Here is a 22,137-nt window from a genome sequence, read left to right on the forward strand (position 1 = left end):
ACCTCCCTTCTCCTCATGGAGGTTATCTCTCAGGAGGGCTGGTTCCATCCAGAAAGAAGACCGCTAAGAGATACAGGAAAGATTTGTTCCCCAGAGGTTTCCCTGACATCTGAATGACCAAAAACTGGAGGGAAAAAAATAATAAAGAATAAACATAGAATAATGGTATTTAAGAAAATAATAATAATAAAAAATAATAATAATCATGGGCTGCAATTGCAGCCAGGGTTATATGAGCCTTAGTTTAGGGGAAGGTCCCTAAATCCCGAAGGCTGATTTTGCAGGGAGGGTGAATGTTGCTCTGATGTGACCTGGGGAGTGATGGTCGTGCTGCAGGGCTATGGGGCTGGGAGCAGCAGCTCTGCCCTCATCCAGGGCCCCTGTGTGCAATCCGGCAGATGCCGGGGAGGCGGTGGCAGCTCCCTCCCAGCACAATAGGATTTAGCCCTCCACAGGGCCTCATAGGAACGTTGCAACAGAGAGAGAAAAGGATTTGAGGGGCGATGCAGGGGCGGCTGGCTGACCGAGCCGCTGCTCCTCTGCTGATTGCCACCGTTTCTCCCCGTTTGACACCGCCAGCAGCCTCAGCGCTGCCCTTCTCCACACAAAACCAGCCCACGCTGCGGGGGAGGACGCGGTGGCCTGGATTCCCCTCCTCGCACCCCCTTTTTTTTTTTCTGTCAGGTTATTCAGCAGGCGAGGCTAGCTGCAGGGAGGAAGGGGAGGGAAATGCAACAGCTCCATATTACAAGGTTCCTTAAAGAGCAGCCTGGCAGAGGTTAGTATCCATCCCCGCGGCTGCCCAAGGGACCCCGAACCGCCCGTGGATGAGACATGGAGGTGGGTGGGTTTGTGGGGGAGAAGGGGTGAGTGGGAGCAGGCAGAAGGGATGAGCAGTGCTGCATGAGAGGGAGCCGGGATCTGCTGCACGCTCCTGCCTTTCCCCCTCCACCTTCCTGCAAGTGGGGAAGGGAGACAGCTTGCTAGGTGAGCTTTCAGGGGGAGAAAGTGGGACAGGGTGACAATGCTGAAATAAGGATGCTGTGGGCACGGCTCCCCAAGCGTGGTGCCTGTCACGGTGTGGGTTACAGCTTTCTTTTCTTCTCCGTAAGCTCTACATCAGGGAGGGAGAGAGGGTCCCCGTAGCACTGCTTTGCCCAGAGACAGCAAGGCTTTCTGGAGGGATGCTAGTGGTTAGGGAGCTTGTGACAGAGGGGAAAACCTCTAGATTTGGAGTTTTTTTGTCCCCCGTGATGAACAGATGCAGCCCCCTGCTTTCCATCCCCTGCTTGCTCTCCAACATCCTTTTTCAACCCCCTCCCCAGGGTTTGCATGTGATGGATGTGAAAAGCACTGCTTGTCTGCTACATTAAGCCTTGTGAGGGCAAAGGAATCAGATCAGGGTACAGAATCACAGAATTGTTTCGGTTGGAAGGGACCTTCAAGGTCATCTAATTCCAACCCCTCTGCCATGGACAGGGACACTTCCCAATAAATCAGGTTGTTCAAAGTCCCATCCAACTCGATCTTGAACACTTCCAGGGATGGGGCACCCACAGCTCCTCTGGGCAGCTTGTGCCAGGGCCTCACCACCCTCACAGTAAAGAATTTCTTCCTTATATCTAACCTAAATCTACCCTCTTCTAGTTTAAAGACATTTCCCCTTGTCCTATCTTTACACTCCCTGACAAAGAGTCCCTCCCCAGCTTTCCTGGGGCTTTTCCTTCCCTTTAGGCACTGGAAGGCACTGGAAGGCCACTTAGGCACTGGAAGGCCACTGTAAGGCCTCACTGGAGTCTTCTCTTCTCCAGGCTGAACAACCCCAACTCCCTCAGCCTGTCTTCACAGGAGAGGTGCTCCAGCCCTCCAATCATCCTTGTGGCCTCCTCTGGGCCCACTCCTGCAGGTCCATGCCCTTCTTGTGCTGGGGGATTCATGAGAGGTTTCGTTAGAGCAGAGCAGAGGTGGACAATCACCTCCTTCAACCTGCTGGCCATGTTTTTTTGATGCAGCCCAGGATATGGTCATCTTTCTGGCGTGCAGGTGCACTTTGCTGGCTCATGTCAAGCTTCTCATCAACCCCAGGCCCTTCTCAGGGCTGCTCTCAATCCACTCTCTGGCCAGCCTGTATGTGTGCTTTGGATTGCCCCAACCCAGGTGCAGGACCTTGCACTTGGCCTTGTTGAACCTCATGAGGTTCACACAGGCCCACCTCTCAGGCCTGCCCAGGCCCCTCTGGATGGCAGCCCTTCCCTCCTGTGTGTCGACCATAACACACAGCTTGGTGTCATCAGCAAACTTGCTGAGGGTGAACTCAATCCCACTGTCCATGTCACCAACAAAGATGTTAAACAGAAGCAGATTTTAAACAGATGTTTAACAGGTGTTAAACTGAGCTTATCTCCATGCTTCTGTCAGCAGTCGTTCAGGAAGCACCAACCACCACCCAAAATCCTAGTCAGGACATAGAGAGCATGTTTATCAGCCACATTATCAACAAGGAGTGCAACATTGTGCAGAATAGTCTAGGGGTAAGGCAGCCTTCTGAGAACCTATGGAAAACCAGGTCCAAAACATCTCTTTTGACTAGGATATGAACTATGACTTCTTCATATCTGAGGAGCTCTGACCTCCACAGAGCAAGCTATGCTCTAACTTGCATCTGCTGCAAGAGGTTTTCTGTTTCAGATAACTCACCAAACATCCATTGGACCAGACTGAGATACAGGCCTGGCAGTCTCAAACTTCAGGATATAAATCCCAGGCTATATTTCCCATAACTCACAGGAAAGCTAACACTATCTCTCTGCTTGTTTCTGTTTAATTGCACACAAAACATAAGGATCCCGCAAGGAGCAACCAAGCCTTCTCCCCACCAAGAAGGACCTCCTCAGGTGTTCACCTAGGATGCAAGAGCTGAGACCAAGGAGGTATCTGAATTCATATCATCCAGGCTAGCCACCCCCTTTCTGCCACCTTGAGAGTGCCTGTCTGTGGGACTCAGCCCCATAAAGAAATGGTTTCCCTGTCTTGCCCTGCCAGGCCTGGATGAGTTTGTGCCAAGGCCTCTTAGAGTACAGAGGAGACCACTGAGGCTCTGAAGTCAGTTACCCAAGAGCTACTAGGTAGGATCCTGTCGATATCTGACGGGGCACCTTCCCATCTTCCTTCCCCTAATTTGGGAACTCATTGTGCAGCACATAACTTCTTCCCTCTTCCTTCCTCATCTCCCTCTTTGCGAACATTTGTGCACATGGCCTGTGCCATTTAGAACAGCTAAAATTATCTCAGTTAAATACCTCCACTGCTTTCCTTTGTTCTCTTTTTCTTTCTGGCTTTTTCCTTCCAGGCAGCTGGAACATGTTCTTTAAACACTCTTTAGAAACACAGGAAAAATAACACAACAAAACCAAACAGCCAACAGCTAAGCCTCACAGAGCTTCAATTAGGCTCTTTTTAGGAACACAGATGAAACAGATGATGTGAAAAATATAAAAAGAGTCATTACCCCGCTCTTCATCTAATCACCTGGCCCACCAAAGTCATCCCTTTGTGGACAGGTTTAACGGAACTGAGGGAGAAAAGACTAAAGGTTTGTGCACTGATTTCTGGGGCGTGCCTGGTACCACTGAGTCATGATAGTGCTGCTGTGCTCTGAGATGTCACCCCAGCCTGTCCATATAATCATCATAACCATATTTGACCCTTTTTATTGACCCATCAGCTTTGTAAGTTCCCTGCCAATCTGTTCTGGGAGAGAAAATTCCTTCCTGGCATCAAAATTGGCAGCTGCCTCATCCCTGTGCCTGACAGCGTGAATCACCAGAGTTAAGTAACAAACCCATTTTATACATCAAGATACTATCACTGTCCAAGCAATCATTCTTATACTTTCAATGTGAAGTGGATTACTGTGGATTCTGAATGTACCTTTCTTATTCCCCCTCCTTTGTTCCTTAATTTTCTTTCTAATGTCTTCTGGATGCTTTGCAAAACAGAGAAAACTTCAGAAGGGGGTTGGGATGCTAGGCAGACTCAGAGAATATTTCCCAACCCCCAGAAAGTGTTGTTTACTACTAATTTTCTGAGTTTCTGGGAAACCTCTCAGGGAATCTCACCAAAGCCTGTTTGGCAAGAACAAGTGGATTGTTAATGAGGTAACGTGCCACCTGGTTCATGTATTATTGTCTTACATATATACCTACATACCCACACACAATTTAATGCACCTGTTATTTTTCCAAGGGATTTCTTGGTGTTTTTTTTTCTGCTTTCTTAGCATCCATTTTATTCCTCTGGTCTATTGATGTTTATTAAAAAAGTGATTCCCAAATGCATCAGATTTATCCTTCTGAAAATGAAGTTTTGATGGGTTGAAATGGCAGTGGGCGATCCATCTTGAAAGAAAGATCTGGGGAAAGCACAGAATGCTGTGAGTTTGTGGAGGCAGAGAGGGATCTGCAAATGTTATTAAGCCTGCAAAAAGCAACAGGACTCGTACACTGAGCACAACTGCAGGATTGCAATATCCTGTAATTGACGCAAAGCAAATTTAGACTGAACTCACTGAGGCTTGTGTGCCTCAGTGCTCAGCTCCAAGAAAATAGTCTCAGGCCAGGTGTTCCACTGCTGTCTCATCAGCCTAGGTCTATGCAGGACATAACCAGGGGATGGTTATTGCCTTCTTTTCTGTACAGTACCTTGGATATTCCAATAAAGCTCAGAAACTTCTGCCCCAAATACCTTCTTCTCCCTGATCAGGGACAAGAATTGAACACAGGTGAACGCAGACTTCTGTATTTGCAAAATTGCCTCACCAGTCTGAGTGAAATGTATCCAAGACCTTTTAGGTCTCTTTCTGTAACAGGGTCACCAGGGCCAATCAATTTTCTCAGCAAAGAGCAACCCAAAAATCAGGGAGAACTTAAATGCCAGGTCTGGAGTTTTCTACCACTGGATAGGTGGGTACTTCACAACAGGGCAGACTGAAAATTTTCAACCACAGCCTGTTCATTTCTCTTAAGCAGCAACAGGACCACAGCCTGCATCCTTCCACCCAAGGCACATGTTTCAAGCTTGGGGATATTGCACATAATGACATCACTGCCATTATTCATAGCCTGAATTCTTAAGAGATAAGTCTTAGATGAAAATTTTAAAGAAGGCCTAGTGTTGTCCTCTGCCCAAAGGGTAGGTTAATGATCTCGACATTTTTTCAATATCAGACTGAGGGGGGGAGAAGAAAAAGGCTATGTGACAGGCATATTTTTGCAGCCAGGCTTCATTAATTCTGTTTTTCAAATATGTATTTATCTCTCCAGAATAACAACTGACTTATCTCAGGCACTATATTTTAACCCCTTTAGTATGTCCACTCACAGGTATTGCAGGAGGTAGCAGGCACCAACAGTCGCCCTTGTGTTATTAGTGCATCCTTTCCCTAACATATTAAACTGCCATAAGAAAAGAGGTTTGCAAACCTAGTTTGTTGCCTACTGGAGCCTTACATTCTGGAGCTGCTGCCGTTGCATATTTTGTAGATTTTTTTTGAGCAGTCCATTTTTGTTAATGGGCTCACTTGGGGGTCTGTTGAACTGCAGGGAAAATGGAGACAAGCAACCCTCCTGCTGGGAGACCTTTGCAAACCTCAAGGAGCCTTTTTCAGAAACAGGAGTTCCATGTTCTTAACGAGATCATTTTCAGAAAAGTCTGGAAAAATAAAAAGGAAAGAAAATAGTGACAGCAAAATAGAGATAATCACTGAAAATTCTTTTCAAGTAAACCAGAAACCCACTCAGTGTAATGAGACAGAAAAAATCCAAGAAACCTAAAGGAGGAACATGTGCTTTATTTGACACATCAGAGCCAAGTCAATATGTGAAAAGCAATAGCATCTCAACCCTGCCGTTGTCTGTTGCTCCCCTGGTGCAAATAGATGGCTTAAGAATGGAGAAATAGGGCAAAATCTGATCAGTGACGTAGTTTGGTGCCAGGAAATCTGCAGTGAAAACTAAGATTTATGGCAAATCTGACGTATGGAGCTGGGTAAGAAAGGTCAGCTCTCTGTACCTCCATCTGCTTGATGAATTGACCCCCATTAAAAAAGAGTGCACTCAGCAAGGGGCGATGAATCCATGCTGACCCACAAAGGCCAGCTTCCAACCTCCCATCATGGTCAGGCAGAGCAGATCAAGGGATAAGCATTCAATGGCATCTTTCTGCCTGGGTGTAATGTGATAACTTTTGAAAGCTGCATCTGGTGGATGCCAGATGGATGTTTTAAAAAGCACAGGCAGATCAGCCTTGAGTGATAGGAAGACTGGAAGAATAGAAGGAGGGAAAGTGGAAAGAGAGGGATGTCCTGTCATCTGTTTGACCTAACCTAAGCGTCAAATACCTGTGTGGGAGTGGTAGATCACACAGTTGGCTGATAGCTTAAATTGACACCTCCAGCATCTCTCTTCTTTGCCCATCGTGCCAACAGGGTTTAACAGGTTGATGCTGTCTTGATGTCTTAGGGAGCCCAGGCATGAAGACAGGGAGGTGCCAGAGAAGATGTACATAAGAACATCTAGCTCAAAATCCAGTTTCTGACATTTTCCATGAGTTAATGCCTACAGTAGAGTATAATAACAGAAAAAGCACGTAGTGTTATAACACCAGATACTCTCCCAGTCTCCAGAGATTTGTGGCTCAGGAACCATGTGAACTAAAATAGGTAGTTTCAAATTCACGTGGACTTTTTTTCTTCAATAAACTTACTTACCCAGTCACTCTTCGAATGACTGTATGCTTTGGTGATCTACAAGGTCCTAGAGCAAAGAGTTGCATAGATATCCAGATATTGTGTGAAGAAATTCTTCCTTTTCCTTTGTTCTGAGTTTGTCATTTGATCATTTGAACTGATAAGCCTTAGTTCCTGTATCAGGAGAGACAATAAGCAGTCAGCCCCATTTGACTTATTTCTAAATCCTGTAAGATCCTTCCTTTTCCCTCTCTTTTTCTTTTCCTTTTTTTTTTTTTTTTGCAGACTGAATAATCACAGCTTATAAAGCCATTCACAGTATAGAAGTGATTTTATTGCCCCTTTCAAATTGTTAGTATTTTTTTACATCCTTTGTTATATGGGAACACCAAAACAGCTGACAATATTTAAGATGTGAATGAAACAGGAATTTTTGCAGTGGAAATGAGGACAGGTAAGAGAAGTTAACAGGGAACTTCTGTGTAAAGCCCAGAGGAGCTCACACTCTCCAGACCCGGTGCAAGTGAGACTCAGCTGACCTGAGAACAACAGAGGAAACCAAAGGAGAAGTATAAGGCTACCTATCAGGAACTTTCTGGCATAGGCAGGCAGACTGGAGACAGAGATAGAAAAGGGACAGGGTATTTTTCAATCAGGAGACCACCATGGCTGTCTGTCTCTCTTTCATGACAGTGGATAGGATGTCAAAGCAGTTTTCCCAAATCTCTGCATTTGTACAGTGCAGCAGTGAGCTGGACTTGTTTGTGGTAGAGGGAGATGTCCACAGCCCTCGCTCAAAAAAGCAGTGTCAGCTGCAGAGATTTTGACCTGCCCATAAGTCAAGTAAAGCAGTGAGCCCAACTTCACTTCTCCTTCCACTTCATTCATTTCCCTTGCAGGACTCCCTACAGAGCTCCAGCCCTTAGGTCTGAAACAAGCCAGAGGGTCAGGTTGAATTTCTTTCTCTTCAATGAGAGAAAGTCTGAGGTTCCAAGTCCTCCCAGTCAGACGTGTTAAACTTGCAGTTCCGCTCTATTTTCTGATAACTTTGCTCCTAGACTTTAAGTTGTGATGTTTCACCATCTGTATGAGCCAACTTCCCAGCAAGTCAGCTTCTAAAATTTCTAATTTAACTGCAATGTAGCACTTCCTTCAGGGCTTGTTCTTTATCAGGTCCTTCATTTCCTCATTTCTCCCAGCACTGCTAGCTTTTGCAAAGTGGTAGCACAGCTTATCTTTCTGTAGGAAATTTGTACCCAGCTGATGCTTGAGTATTTCCAGTAAGGCAGAGTGGGTTGTCAAATCCCACAGTTCCCATGTTGGGATCATTTCTTCCTGTCTGAGGAAAGCTGGTGAGAAACAGAACTGTTTGGGCTTCTGCAGTCATTTGCCTTTGCAAGGAGAAAGCTGGTGAAGCGAAAATGGGAGAGCTGAAAGGGAAGAGCTAAGTCACAGGTGAGCCAGGTTTCCACAGATGCTGACCTGGCAGGTCTCCCTTTCTTAGAGAGAAACCCGAAGGTGGCTCCTTGCCAGCCGTTCACCCACAGCCAACAGGGTGTGGATGATTCAGGCTCCTCCAGGGAAAGACATCTGAGTCCAGCCTCTGAGAAAACCTGCTTGGGGGAATGTTAACAGTGGAAATGAGGCTGGAAGAATTATGCCTGTCTTGTGCCTTTAACCACCAAAACCATTCTCATTCAAAGGTCTCTGATAATTTTTGAGTTTGGGCCAAACCTGTGTTTCAACGCAGGTTTAAGCATTGGTAATAGATCCCTAAACAGATACTGAAAGACCAGGTGGAGGTGTTCCTTCCAACTTCTTAAATATGGCTCAAAGGGAATGGACTGCAGCTAGTTGCCATACTGGTGTGCTCACCCTAATGGAACATCTTCCTGTGCCTATTCCAGAGACAGAGAAACGCATTACATCTGACCTGCAAGGGCGTATTTAATGTTCCTAGGTGCCTGCTTCTTTTAAAGAGTCCGAAGAGCCTTCAATCCAGGGCTGAACGCTATGAGAGAGGGCTGAAAGATTCATCTCTTTCATGGTGCATGAAGAAAGTCTACAGTCCTCTGGACTAGGAACTGTCATACAACTAGGATTGCGTAAGATATTACAAATAACACTGAATGTCTGTATTTAGGCAAAGTGTAGTCACTGTGGTGAGATTGTATTTGAGATGAAGGGCATTCTTCCATTGCCTGAAGGTTAATCGGTAATTAAAACCCCAACCAAGTCCCAAAGGTTTTAGGAGGTTTCCTGCTCCGGGGTGTCACAAAGACCCTGATTGCTCTATTTGTGGGGGCATGGATTCTACATAGCATATGGAGAAAGGAGGTTGGGACAGTAGCAAATTCAGGTGAAACAACTATAATGACAAGAAGAAAGCTACCAAATAGTCTCTGTGCAGCATTCTCCAAGATCCTGGTAATCTGCAGTTTAATAGCTTCTCAGTCTGGGGAAGAAGGGAGGTTTCAAGGCAATCTATGTATAACATTTTCTTGTGGAACTAAGTTTCCATTGTTCTCTAATTGCTTCTGAAGCCCTTTTATCCATGCACAACATCCCATGAAATGCCTGGAGAAGGGAAGTTGGCCTGGAAGATATGCCTTGTGGGTACCTCATCAATGTATATAAATGTCTGAAGAGAGGGTGCAGAGAAGACGGAGTTATGTTATTCTCAGACATCTCCAGTAATAGGACAAGACTCAAATGTCTACAAAGGCAGTCTGAATGGTAAAAATCTGCAAGTTAATTACATTGCTTCAGGTTTGGTGAATATTCATGCCAGGGCAGGGCTGAAGTAGCTCAGCTGGGAGAGCGTTAGACTGAAGATCTAAAGGTCCCTGGTTCGATCCCGGGCTTCAGCAGCCTTTTTCCAACAGTTTTGGGGGTTCTGAGCTCACCAGTACAAGATGGACATAGTGTGGAGGTACCTGAGAGAGTCCAGTGAAGGACCACAAAGAAGAGACTGGAATATTTCTGTGAGGAGAGGCTGAAAGTATTGAGACTGTTCAGCCTGGGGAGGAGGAGAAGAGGTATCAAGGTAGGGGTAGGGGGCAGATACCTGTGGAGTCTCCTCCTTGGAGGTCTTCAAGAGCTGTATTGACATGGTCCTGGGCAACCTGCTGTAGGTAGCCCTGCTTGAGCAGAGAGGTTGGACCACATGACCTCCAGAAGTCCCTTCCAACATAAATAATTCTGTGAATCAGGAACAGAGTTTTATAATTCAATGTCTTCAACAGAAAAAGTGATATGATTCTTTTGTATCCCCTCATCTTTGGGTTGCCTGTTCTTACCCCCTATGTCATGGACTGCCCCCAAAAGAGGTAGCAATGTTGACCCAGTGGTTTCTGGAGACATTCAATAAATTGGTGCTGGAAAAGGAAAACATATATTATCAGAAAGAGTTAACTTCAGTCTGAATCAGAACTGACTTTGAAGCACAATTTGTCTTTTTCCAGGAGGAAAAGTTCCAGTATGCCCCCTTTTTCCCTTTTTTTTTTTTTTTTTTTTTTTTTTTTTTTTTAAGGAAACAGTTCCAGGTCTCTGAAGAAGCTTTCTACCCTTTCCTGAACCTCTTCTGTTCCTACACGAGCCTCTTTGAGATGATAGTATTGACGTGCAAGCACCCTCAAAGAGTTCTATAACTAAGTAACTGTGTTTCAGTTTTGCTCTCAGTTCCTTTCTGACTAATTCCCGATCTGTGGAGACCTTTAGGCAAACTGCAGAGACAAGATCTCAATTGCAAGTTCTCTGAAAAAAAAATGAAGTGAGAAGCAATGAACATTTGATTACAGATTTCTCAAAGATCGATTCATCAGATCTCTCTTCTAAAATAGGGCAAAGACCTCTTGTTTCTCCCTTTCATTCTGATGGTGGACATAACCCTTTCAGACCCTGCAGTGCTTCCAGGAGATGGCTTCCCTGCGGAATAATGAATAGTGAATAATGACTTGTGTAAAAGTGAATGACTTCACGACCTGCTTAAGCCTGGAAGAGACATCATGGGGCCCTCTGGGCAAAGCTCTTTGCCAACAGCCACCACCCACGAGCCGGTAGGGCCAGAGCATGCACTTCACTCCCGCGTGGCTCAGCAGATCTACCAGCTGCTCACCCAGCACATCCCTCTGCAGACCTGACTCACTCGGGCAGGATCCTCTGGCTCAAGTATACAGCATGTAGAAAATACATTTCCTTTGACCCTTTACTCCTATTTTCTATGCCTGTGTCAGGATGCAGGCAGGTGTGTATGCACATCCCAGGCACTGTCCTCGGGTTTAAGAACAATTTGCACACTGTGGCTGCATACTGAACTTCTCTGACCTCATTTACTACACTAGAGAAGTGAAGCCTTGGGCCCTAAGGGCAGAAGCAAATCAGATACCAGACACGCTGATCATGAGTCAGAGAGCAATGAGCTGGCACAGGCTTAGTGTTCAAGCAGTCTGGCTAAACAATATTTTGACTTGGTGTTAGACTCCTGGTTTAATGTGTGCTGAAAATCTAAATAGGGCCAGTGCTTGGACTCAAGCATCGCCCATTGCCCATCCACACTGCTTGAATGTGCCAACTTGTGCCCTCCCAAGCAACAACCTGATGTGGTTTGGGGAGAACATGGGGCAGGGAACCAAATTTCCAAGAGGAATTTTGGGTATAGTGAATTTATTTATAGTGGGGAGAAGAGGTTTTAGCAATATGACAGAGAGACGTGCCCTACCAGTTGGTCTTAGTGCCATTGAGCTGGAGACACCAGTTGTATTTGTAGGTTTTAGCATAAAAGAGGTCCTCCCAAAGAGGACCTGGTGTTTCCCACCATCTCTCTCCATCAGGCAATCTAGAAGTGCCAGCCACACTGCAGACAAGCATTTGGAATAGAGATTTATTATGGATTGCTGAGCAGATAAACCACAGCCAGCTAAGCAAATCCCCTGAGCTGAAAATGGTCAAGAGGTGGGAGAGGATTTGGGGGGGCACTATCACATGTATTTGCCCTCTTCTTACTTCTTGGTATCGGTTTATATATAAAATTGGAGGATTCATGGTCTAAGCCATCACTGTTGCTGTCGTGGAGGTGCTGGTGACAGCTGGGCTTGCTCACCCTTAACATGGCTGCAGCGCAGTGCAAGGAGGAACCTGCAAAAAAACCGCTTCGAATCCTCATCCACATCTGTGGGAAAGCAAAGGAAAGGCTGCCACTAATGCTGACTATCAGCTCTTGATCTTACACACTGCAGGACGTAAAGAAATCCCTAGAGACCACAGTGCAGTGCTGTCAGAAGCGATCGGACCAGCTTCTCTGTCTGCTGCTTCTCCCACCTTCCCCTTCCTGTGCCAGCTCCCCTCCTCTTTGAAGCATCTCGGGCTCAAGCCTCAGTGCTGAAAGTTTCTGAGTTTCTCTGCCTTTGGCTCAAAGAAGGGTTAAAACAGCCCCTCGCAGGATGGTGCTTGCTTACTGGGAGGCGAGATACGGGATGAATAAGGGGAAGGTGCAGGATGATTAAGGGCAGTGGGCGGCAGGCAGCGCGGGGGCGACAGACCCGCCAGCGCCTTCGCCCAGCCCACACGCGCTGATCCATCAGCTCTCATCGGACCCCAAAACCATCTCTTCCTGAGCCCCCGTGCATCGCTGCTCCCTCTCCAGGCTCCTCCCTCCCCACAAATGCTCACAGCTCTGCCAGCGCCCTTCAGCTCTGATTTCCTGCTTTTTCTAATTGTTTCCCTGTCTTTCCCTCAATTCCTTCAGTCCTGACATGCTGCTGCTGCCCATCTCCCCTGTCCTCATGATACAACTCTCTCCGTCTTTCCTGCCACAAGTGCTGGCGTGGATTAATCAGCATGCAGCCACCCTGACTGCACAGCACCAGTGTTACATCTCGGTGCTGCTGAGATGCTGGGACTGCAGTGAAAAATCAGCTCAACAGGAATCCTCAGCAGGATTTCCTTTTGTCTAGGAAAAAAAATAAAAATAAATAAATAAAAGGCTCTGCAATGTATGTGGCTGCTATAGGAACATGACTGGCTCTGGGTCTGTTAGTAGGTTTGGGAAAGTTCCCACTGAAACTACTGAATGCAGATCACCCCAGGGGTTACTGCATCTGCAGTTGTGTTTTATGGGGTCAGACAAAAGACCCCAGCCCTCTGTTTTGCAGTCGCTGTGAAATACTGCTGCAGTGTCAACGAAGCTGCCTGAGGAGAAGGTCATGTGGAGTGGCATGCATCTTCCCATCATCACATTTCCCATTTTGCTATCTTTGTGATAGTTTGCATTGCCATGGAGTGTTTCTGCAATTGCTTCCTTCTTACGTTCTCACAGGACCTACTGGAATAGTTGGACTGCTCATCTGCTTTGTCTCCTTCTTTGCCAACAGCTAACCTGAGAAGACAATTATTTTATTGATGCCTCAGTTTCACCCATCAAAAAATGGGGCAAAAATTGTCCAGTCAGCTTGGAAAATGCTCTGAGGTCTGACAGGGAGAGTTAGCCACGACAGAGACAGAGGCAGAAAGAACACATAAGACAATAAAAGACATTCCCAGCCGTGAAGATTAATTTCCTAAATTACATGGCAGCTACAAGATGAGGAAAAGAAAGGATTATTATTTGCATGCCATGGGAGCAATAATGCTATGAATACTACTCCAGGCGTAAAGACATTAAGGCTCGGTTTGTGCTGCAGTGCAGAGCTCTCAGAGGTGTAGCAGCACTGTGCCATGAGCAGGCAGCTTGCATGCGGCCCTGAAGGAATCACACACTTGTGCTTGTCGTGCAACTGGGTAGAGTCCAGATTATGATGAAGACCACCCAAGTTCACATTAAAAGATGCTTCCTGCTGCCCTAGGTGCAATGGGTGCACAGGAGCTGCCCTCCAGACCATCTGATAGAAAATTAAGTGTGTGCATGTTCAGTCCTACCCCTTCCCAGCCCATCTTAGTCCGCCTATCTGGACTCTAACATTTCAGCAAGTTGACTCAGAAGCACTAACTCTCCCCATTGACTTCAAAGAGAGCTTAAGGTAACCCAAATCTTTATTGCATTAAATACCTAAAGCTGAAGTCTGCCCCAAGGACTATTGAGAAATGGTCCAGGGTCTGGAACCCAACATTTCACCATCCGTAGGGGATGGTCCATAGGGGTTCAGCTGCTCCTATGAGCTCAGCTGAGCAGCCAATTTTCGAAACTCTGAATTTTGAGCTCCTCTGGAAATCCAGCCCTGCCTTTTTTTAGCAGGAAGTCCTTGGGTTTTGAAAAGCACAGGGCCCTAGTTCACCTACTGAATTTGATGTAGGGTATGAATTACCCAGCATTGTTTTTTGGTGGCAGATATGAGGACCTGGGTACTCAAAAATTTTGGGTTAGTATTGTTTCTCTCTGTCTAAGGAATATCCCCAAAAGTCATATGGTCATGCATCAGCTAAAATTAAAACAAAACAAAACTAAACTAAACTAAACTAAACTAAAAATTTCTTTTTCAAATGCAGTAGTGGCCCGGTCTGAATACCCAATGCTAAAAATGGAGAATAACGAAATACTTTTTGGACCCAGCTCAATTCTTCAGAAGTACTAAAGTAAATAGGCAGTTAAAACTTTCAAAGGGTCTTAGCTTTAGTGTCTATGGCTGATTAATTGATTGTAGTTTAGATTGTTACTTGGTCTGTTAAGTGTTCGGGCTGTTAACTTTTGGGGCAATGGGCTATCCTTTATTTTCAGTTTGAATGGCGAAGTCTGATTTTATTTCTGACTGCAGGGTGCTAGTGGAGGAAAAGGAAAGAACATCAAGCACCGCTCATTATAAGTGGAAGTAGGCTATTTAAATATGCAAATTGTGTTCAAAAACGCCCAGCGAAAGAGGGCTGTGGAGCTCCTGCTGTTGCTTCTGAGATACACAGGTTTTCATTTCCCTGCCCGGGGTGGGATTCAGGCTGCGGCAAGGGCAAACGGTCTTCTGCCAGCCTTTGGGAGCACATAGGAGGTGCCAGACTGGGGAAAGTTGAGTAGTCCATGTAGAAGGGTGGGTGGATTGCAGTTTGGTTCCCAACAAGCATCTGCAGTGTGGAAAACATCCTTGGCAAAGCTCTGAAGCAGTTAATGTAAAAAGAAAGAGAATCCATTTCAGAAATGATTTCAATTACTAGATTTTAGGGCTTTAAACTGCACTTAGATCACCTTCTTAAGCTACACGTATTATGACACAAACATTAGAAAATGCTTTTTTAGCTTCTGTCTGCAGAAACTCAGCTATGTCCTATAATCCCTCATTATAAGCAATTGGAAATGTCTAGAAGAAAGCTTGCCTTGCCAAATTTTCTCATGGGAAAAAAAAAATAAAAAAAAAAAAGAACAGCACAAGTTCCAGGCAAGCAGAAAACTGATAAAATAAGAAAAGAACACATGGCAGAAACAAATGCAGGAATGTCTCCCTAATGAGCAAATTCACCAGCCGTGGCCAGAAGATGATGGACAGGTTTATGCCCTAGGGATTTTGGTGAAGTCGATGTCAGGCTCAGGTTCCCATTCCTTTCACCCTGACACGGGGAAACTCCTCGAGTCATTTTGAGTCAGTGTCTCTGCCTCCGATATTTTCCTGCCAGCCTGGTTACGTGGGTGATTCTCTGCTCTAGTTTTCAAGCAGAAGTTCTCACAAATTGACGGAGGAGGCTTCGGCACCTCCACAGGAGGAGCAAGAGCGAGCGAGAGAGAGAAGTATATGGAGGAGGAGGAGACATGAAATGGGCTTTTGAAAACCATAAAATTAGCATAGAAAACGGCAGCAGCTTTTCTTAACTTGGACCGAGTGAGAGGCAGTACAGTTGCCTGCTGATTTTGAAGCCACCCCATTAAAGATCCTGATGGGTGGCCACAGATGTGCTGGATTGTCTGTTGCTCGAGGGAAGCTAGCTTTGCAGCTAGTGACAACCTGAAAGCTTGCAAAAGCAGAGTTCAGGCTCTACTGTGGCTGTTGATTTGCCATACAAGTTCCCTAGTGTTCCCTAGTGTTAGAGGCACTAAATATATATATATATATATACACACACACACACACATGCAAATAACTCCAGGACTGGAAGGCTTGCAAAGCCACTGGGGATGATTTTTTTTTTTTTTTTTTTTTCAGCCCAAAGGTTTTCAGGAATTAAGGTCCCAGATCATCACCTGTAGCTTTAAACATTTAATTGAAGTTTCTAAGTTAGCAGCTCCATTATTTTCCCCCCAGCTTCTCAGGCAAAGTCAGTAGAGAGAAATCAGCTCCATTGTTATTTCAGTGCTTCCCCAGGGAAAGACCTGCTAGCTCAGGGTTTGTTGTCTGCTTTCCTCACTAAATATATTGGCACTTCTCAGCTACCTAGTGCTTCTGGAGTAAATGTGAAGTACCTGCACATAACCTCAACCCCACCATGTGCTCAAGGAGCACAAATTGCTTTGGATTTTTATCAGACTGCTGTTCATAGCCTGACATCTCTTGCAGCTCAGCTCGTGCATCTGGGTGTTTGGCTTGTAAACTCTGCATTTTTCCCCAGGGGTGGGAATCACCCATGACTTCCCCAGGTGGGTTGAACACGTAGGGAGAGACCGGATATAAACAAGGCAAACACGTGAGACAGAAGCTGTCAAAAGAAAGAGGCAAGACACCACAAATATCTCAACACCTGCAAGTATTCCCATAACCATCTGCAGTGTTAATTCTCCAGCAGTGCTGGGGGTTTTATCCCACTCCAGGGCTGGTGGTTGTCTCGATAGTTACAAAATGGTCTCACATGTTGTAACCAAGTCAAGCAGTGTTTGCAAATGGGACAGGAAATTTTCCTCAGGAATACACTACAAATTAATGGCAGAGGAAAAAGTTTTGGATATTTGCATCATCATCTGGATCAGGATCCTAATACACCCCTACCATATCCCATCCTTCATACTCCCAAATCAGGTTGAGCCCAGAAAATCTCCCTCTTGAAACACAGCCATGCTATTTCACAGGATCCCCCGTCCTCTTCCCACCTCCTCTGGGGACCACTTGCTTTCCCCTCCAGGTGAACTTTCCCCCAGGCTGGCTCCCTCTTGCAGGTGGGTGTACGCAGCCTGGAGCTGGCGGGCCAGCCGAGCTGAGCAGGTGGGCGGCACAGACAGCGAGCACGTCGGTGCTCTGGAAATGTGTTACTAGTTCCTATTCCCCGCTGGAGGGTTTCTGCTCTCCCTCACAGGGACTACGATTTCCCTCCCATGTCCACCCCTTGCCATGGCAGGCACCTTTATTATAGCATGTTTTATTGGTGTGAGGAATGGGAGAAAAAGAATTGGGAAGAGATTGGAGAAGGAGAGGTCAAATTAGTATATAAAGAAAGGTGAAAAAAATTAGATTCAAAGTCTCTCTCCCTCTTTGCCATGTCTTTTCAGGGAAATGCTGGCTTTTCAAGAAACCACTGCAGGCTGGTCTGAGAGCAGATGAGATGAATGTACAGCAAAGTGTCCAGTGAGTTTGCACACGACTGGGACTCAGGTGAATGTGGGTCACTGTATGAATACAGGAGAGGAAGAATGAGGACTTTAAATCAATTCAGCTTGCTGGAGATTGGTCTCGAGACACCTCTGACACTGTGTTGTCCCTGAATTGTGTGATGGTCTTTTCTCCTGCCAAAGTGAGCAAGGGCAGTGGAAATATCTGTAAAAAGTAACAGACCTCGTTAGCCAATGGTAGAAAAGGAAATAGTTTTTTTAAAAAAAAAAGACATTTAAATTGCTGTAGGAAAAAAAAAAAAAAGAAAAAGAAAAAACTCCTTTAGACAGGTCTATCAGAACTTTTAAATATGACGATAACAAGGTAACTGGCAGCTGAAGAAGCCCCAGCACCTCTGGTTTGCTGAGCTGGGATAACCGAAGGAAAGGTAGCTCCACAACTGTCTGTATCAGAGATTTTTGCAAACTACTCTCTGCTGACAAGACAGGGTTTGATGGACTATGGCCTTACCCTGTCCGGCCATCCTGCTCTTCTGGTGACCCAGCTGAAGTTGCCTCTTGACCCAAGACGCAGGGTCAAAGTTACCTCTCTCGATGCTCTGTTATCAGAAGGAGAGTTGGAATGAATGGCAAACAAAACTGCAAAAAGAGCTTGTTCCTCAGTGAATGACACAACCACGGTGGGAGCAAGTGCTGATTCATATTTCGCCCTCCCAAGAAATAACTAGCTGGAGGAGAGGGCAAGGTCAGAATGTTTTCTTCCCTACTCTATGTGTTCATCAGACCTGACTCCCTCCTGACATCCAGTTTCAGACAGAGTTATACTTGTTCCGTGGGACTGGAGATCCTTTGATGCAACCCGTATTTCCATCCCATGTCTCTGCCGTGGTCGTGGGCTGATACTAGTTATCTTCTAATTAGACCAAATATTATGGCTAATAAGGCTGCATGTTGGTCCATATCCTCTGCACCTCCTGTTGTTCCCTGGATCCTTTAGCTCTGCCAGGGAGGGAAAGGTTGGTGTTATGACAGGATTAGCATTGCTTATCTCATCATGTTAACCAAGAAACTCTCCCTCACACTCTTCACGACATTAATTAGTGTATGGAAGCTGGTACTGCTGGATGCATTGAAGGCAAGCAAATTGAGCTCAAGGAAAGTTTTGGGGCACGTCTTCCAAAGCAAAAAGGAAATAAAACACATCCAAAAGTAGGCTAAAACCAAGATGTTTCTCTGGCTTGTGAGGCTTATATAATATCTCAGCTTTGCTTAAAAAAAATAAAATAAAATAAAATTGCTCAGGAGAAGGAAGATGAAGAGAAAGTGTTGATTCATTATGCTTTCTTCATCTACTTTGTTACATCTGAGAAGGCAGAAATCTCAGAATTTACAGACAAGACACATGATTAACCACTTTAGCTCCATTCCTCTCATGCTGCTTTCTGGCCTGACCACATGTTCTCCATCCTTGGTGTTTATCTCCTTCAGATGCACATAACACCAAATCTCTCCTAGACTTCGCCTTCATAAGCAAAATGATCCAAGTTTTTCTCTGCTCCATTTATATGATCTTACTTTTCCAGATGTATCCCAAAGTCCTTCTTAGCCATTTAAAATGGTCTTTATCGAAGATGACCCAGGCTTCTCTACTGCCTTACGTCACCTCCACTCTGTGATCCTCCTTCCTACTCTCTTTCCGCTTTATTTACCTCATCTTGTTCTCTGTTCTTCTGAGATGAGCTGTCCTTGTTTTCTTCCCTATCCATCCCTCCTCCTTGTTTCTGTTAAAGTTTGAAGTAAATTCACCTGAAAGTCATAGGAATTCCTAAGAAACAATCTCCTGAGCACAGCTCAATGACGCTGATGCCAGCATTATGAAGACTGTGTTTTCCTGGATAGCATGACTGTTCACAGCTCTTGCAAATAAAAAGAATTAGAAAAAAAAAAAAAAAAAAAAAAAGAGGACTTGAGGTGTGTGAGTAATACAACATCATCCGTGGGGATGCGTGCTGGGATAACACACAAAAACAAGTTGGGAACATGAAGTATTTTCACCTGCAAGTTAACTCTCACTACACCTGGGGAAGGTAATGGAGGGCAGAGCTATAGTGAGGGAAATTGAGGCATGGTGATGTGGTTTGCAGAGATTATTCAGTTAGTTCAGTAGAGATCTTAGGCTAAGTTTGTTTTTGCTTTGGAGTGGATTGTAGCTGTCAGAGTTATGCAAGAAAACATAATTTAATTACATAATAAGAAGACAAGGCTATGAACTCCATCAATTACCAGGTAAAGGACCCTGAGTAATTGGATGTTCCACCGTGTCTGCACCTGTCCATAACGTTCTCACTTGGCTCTTCCCCTTTTGCTTGTGCCCTCATTAACAGCCAATAGCCTAATGAAGCCTCTTCTCCTCCTTGCAGCCGAATATGACTTAATAGAGGCTCTAGCTCTTCCATGGGTTGCCCTTGAGCCTTCTCCAGGGCCACCGACCAAGGCAGAGCACAGAGAACACCCCGCTACCCACAGACATCGCAGCAAAGTCCTCTCCGTTGGCACGGAGGTGGTATCCGCTCCAGCTGACTTTCCCACCTCCAAAGAAGGCTGTAGCTCCACGAAGGGAACAAACACACCATAGAAGGGAAGCGAGCTGTGCCAAGTGCTGCAGAAATGGGACACAGATGGTGTCTTAAATGAGAACGGAAGTTTATTTGGGGGCTCTGCGCGTGACGTAGTGTTGCAGCTCTCGCAACAGATGACAGACACCAGGATTTCAGAGCTGATGGTGAGATAATTTTGAAGCACTCCCTGTCCACAGAGCTATTAGCTTGTTGGAAAAAAAAAAAAAAAAAAATTAGAACCCAATAAATGATCCTTTAAGGATAGGAATGTGTAAACCTGCTCTCATTTATATTTACGTCCATTTTTCTAATATCCCAAAAATAATCACAGCTGTTGTTGCCTGGTTAGTCAGCCTGTATGGCTGTGCTGATTGGCCAGGTGGCCATTGCTAATGGCAATATTTGAAGATGACAATCCCTGCTGTTTACCTAAACTTCTTTTTTTCTCTACCCACAGAATTGTAACATAATTGAGGTTGGAAGGTCTCTGGAAGTCTCCTGGTCCAAACACCCTGCTCCAGCAGGGCTGCCTAGGGCTGATTGCCCAGGACTTTTCCAGATGGCTTTTGAATATCTCCAAGGATGGATACCACAGCCTCTGGGCAACCAACACCAAGTCTCTCAGTCTCTCCTTATATGAGGGATACTTCGTTCCTTAATCATCCTCCCTTTGCTAGACGTTCTCCAGTAGCCCCATTTCACTCTTGTACTGGTCAGCCCAGAATCAAAACCCCCAAAACTGCTGGAAAAGGCTGCTGAAGCCCGGGATCGAACCAGGGACCTTTAGATCTTCAGTCTAACGCTCTCCCAGCTGAGCTACTTCAGCCCTGCCCTAGCATGAATATTCGCCAAAGCCGATGCAATGCAATCATCTTGCAGCCCTTTCCAGACAAATCTTGTTGACATTAGCTTGTGAGTCAAAGAAGTCATTTCAGGGAACAGAATGAAGACAGGTTGGGCTCAAAAGCAATGGTCCAACCATCTGCATCAACACAGGGCCCTCACTGTAAGACACCTCTCTATATATAGAGGCTCTGTGTGTGAGCCTTCGATAACAGCATGGCTCTGGGGGATGTATAGAAGAGAAGCAGAGAAGCAAACCTTCTGTTCCTGAAGGGCTGAAAGGGGAGTACATTTACCTTCATGTTACAGAAGGGATCTGTCACTCACAAATCACTGCAAGGAAAATGAGGAGATGGAGCTTGGTCTCTATAAATGCAAAACTACTGATGAGGCAGCTGAATGTCAAATGACAAGGGTGATGGAGGATGAAGAGAAAAGACAAATTAATAGTAGGAAGAGCTCAACAAATGACTGTGAATGGGAAGAGAATAAAAAAGGACTATCAAATACAGACCGTTCGCTCTGTGTTTCTTGTTTTGAACACGCCCTGTTGTTTCCTTCCTCAGATACTAACTCCTTGTCACTCTGTTTAGGGTTAGACTTAGATGTCAGTTGTGCTAGTTAATTTAATTCTTCACTGTAGAGTTAGACTTATCTGCAATGCCACCTCTGCCCTATGGAACACAACACATGCTGCTAATTAGAGAATGAAAAAAAGAAAAGAGAATGAAAAAGAAAACTAAAAAAAAACGAAAAAAATGAAGAATTAAAAGGGATAAAGGGAAAGGGAAAGGGAAAGGGAAAGGGAAAGGGAAAGGGAAAGGGAAAGGAAAAGGAAAAGGAAAAGGAAAAGGAAAAGGAAAAGGAAAAGGAAAAGGAAAAGGAAAAGGAAAAGGAAAAGGAAAAGGAAAAGGAAAAGGAAAAGGAAAAGGAAAAAAAGGAAAAAAAGGAAAAAAAGGGAAAAAAAGGAAAAAAGGAAAAGGAGAAAGGGAAAAGGAGAAAGGAGAAAGGAGAAAGAAAAGAAAAAAAAAAAACTTCCATAAACCCAAGGCTGTATGTTCAGAGCAGGTCTGTGTATTTTTATCTTCAGAAGGTGCTTACAGGAGCAGTTTCTTCAGCGCAGTGACTAAGGATCGCACAAATACAGTTTGGAGCAGCCTGCAGGAATGGAAAACTCTTTCTAGAATATTTTTCCTCATTTGCATGCTGAAGGCAGAAAGAAAAAGGATTGCAGAGCCAGCCGATTTGTTACTTGACTCTCGTGGAGTCTATCACAACTGTTTACTTGTGTACAAAGCTTTGCTGCGGAAGGGGTACTAATGTCTGCACTGTGTAGCTGCTCTAAGTCTATTTATTCTTTAAAGACTCAGTCTATTTTGAAACACCAGTGCTTCTGATTCTGCTGGAGGAGGCCTTGAGTGCTGTTTTGTTCTTCCCTGAAGAGCTGTGAGCTATTTAACATTACCAGTACTCATGACCAG

At 45.2% G+C, this 22,137-nt stretch overlaps 1 long non-coding RNA gene and 2 other non-coding genes across 4 annotated transcripts; 2 read left to right on the forward strand and 1 right to left on the reverse strand.

The window, feature by feature from the left end:
- The first annotated feature begins 290 nt into the window (after positions 1–290).
- Positions 291–21,169, forward strand: LOC125180384 (uncharacterized). Of its 2 annotated transcripts, none has more exons than XR_007158893.2 (4): positions 291–840; positions 17,136–17,238; positions 19,616–19,977; positions 20,271–21,169. It is a non-coding gene; the product is annotated as an uncharacterized lncRNA (long non-coding RNA). The 2 variants fall into 2 exon arrangements; XR_007158894.2 differs by having other exon boundaries at positions 291–778.
- On the forward strand, positions 9,543–9,615 carry TRNAF-GAA (transfer RNA phenylalanine (anticodon GAA)). The gene has a single exon. It is a non-coding gene; the product is annotated as a tRNA-Phe (tRNA).
- On the reverse strand, positions 20,567–20,639 carry TRNAF-GAA (transfer RNA phenylalanine (anticodon GAA)). Its single transcript has one exon. It is a non-coding gene; the product is annotated as a tRNA-Phe (tRNA).
- Positions 21,170–22,137: the final 968 nt, after the last annotated feature.

The sequence above is a fragment of the Anser cygnoides genome, chromosome 2 (genome assembly GCF_040182565.1).
Source record: "Anser cygnoides isolate HZ-2024a breed goose chromosome 2, Taihu_goose_T2T_genome, whole genome shotgun sequence".
Classification (NCBI taxonomy): Eukaryota; Metazoa; Chordata; class Aves; order Anseriformes; family Anatidae; genus Anser; species Anser cygnoides.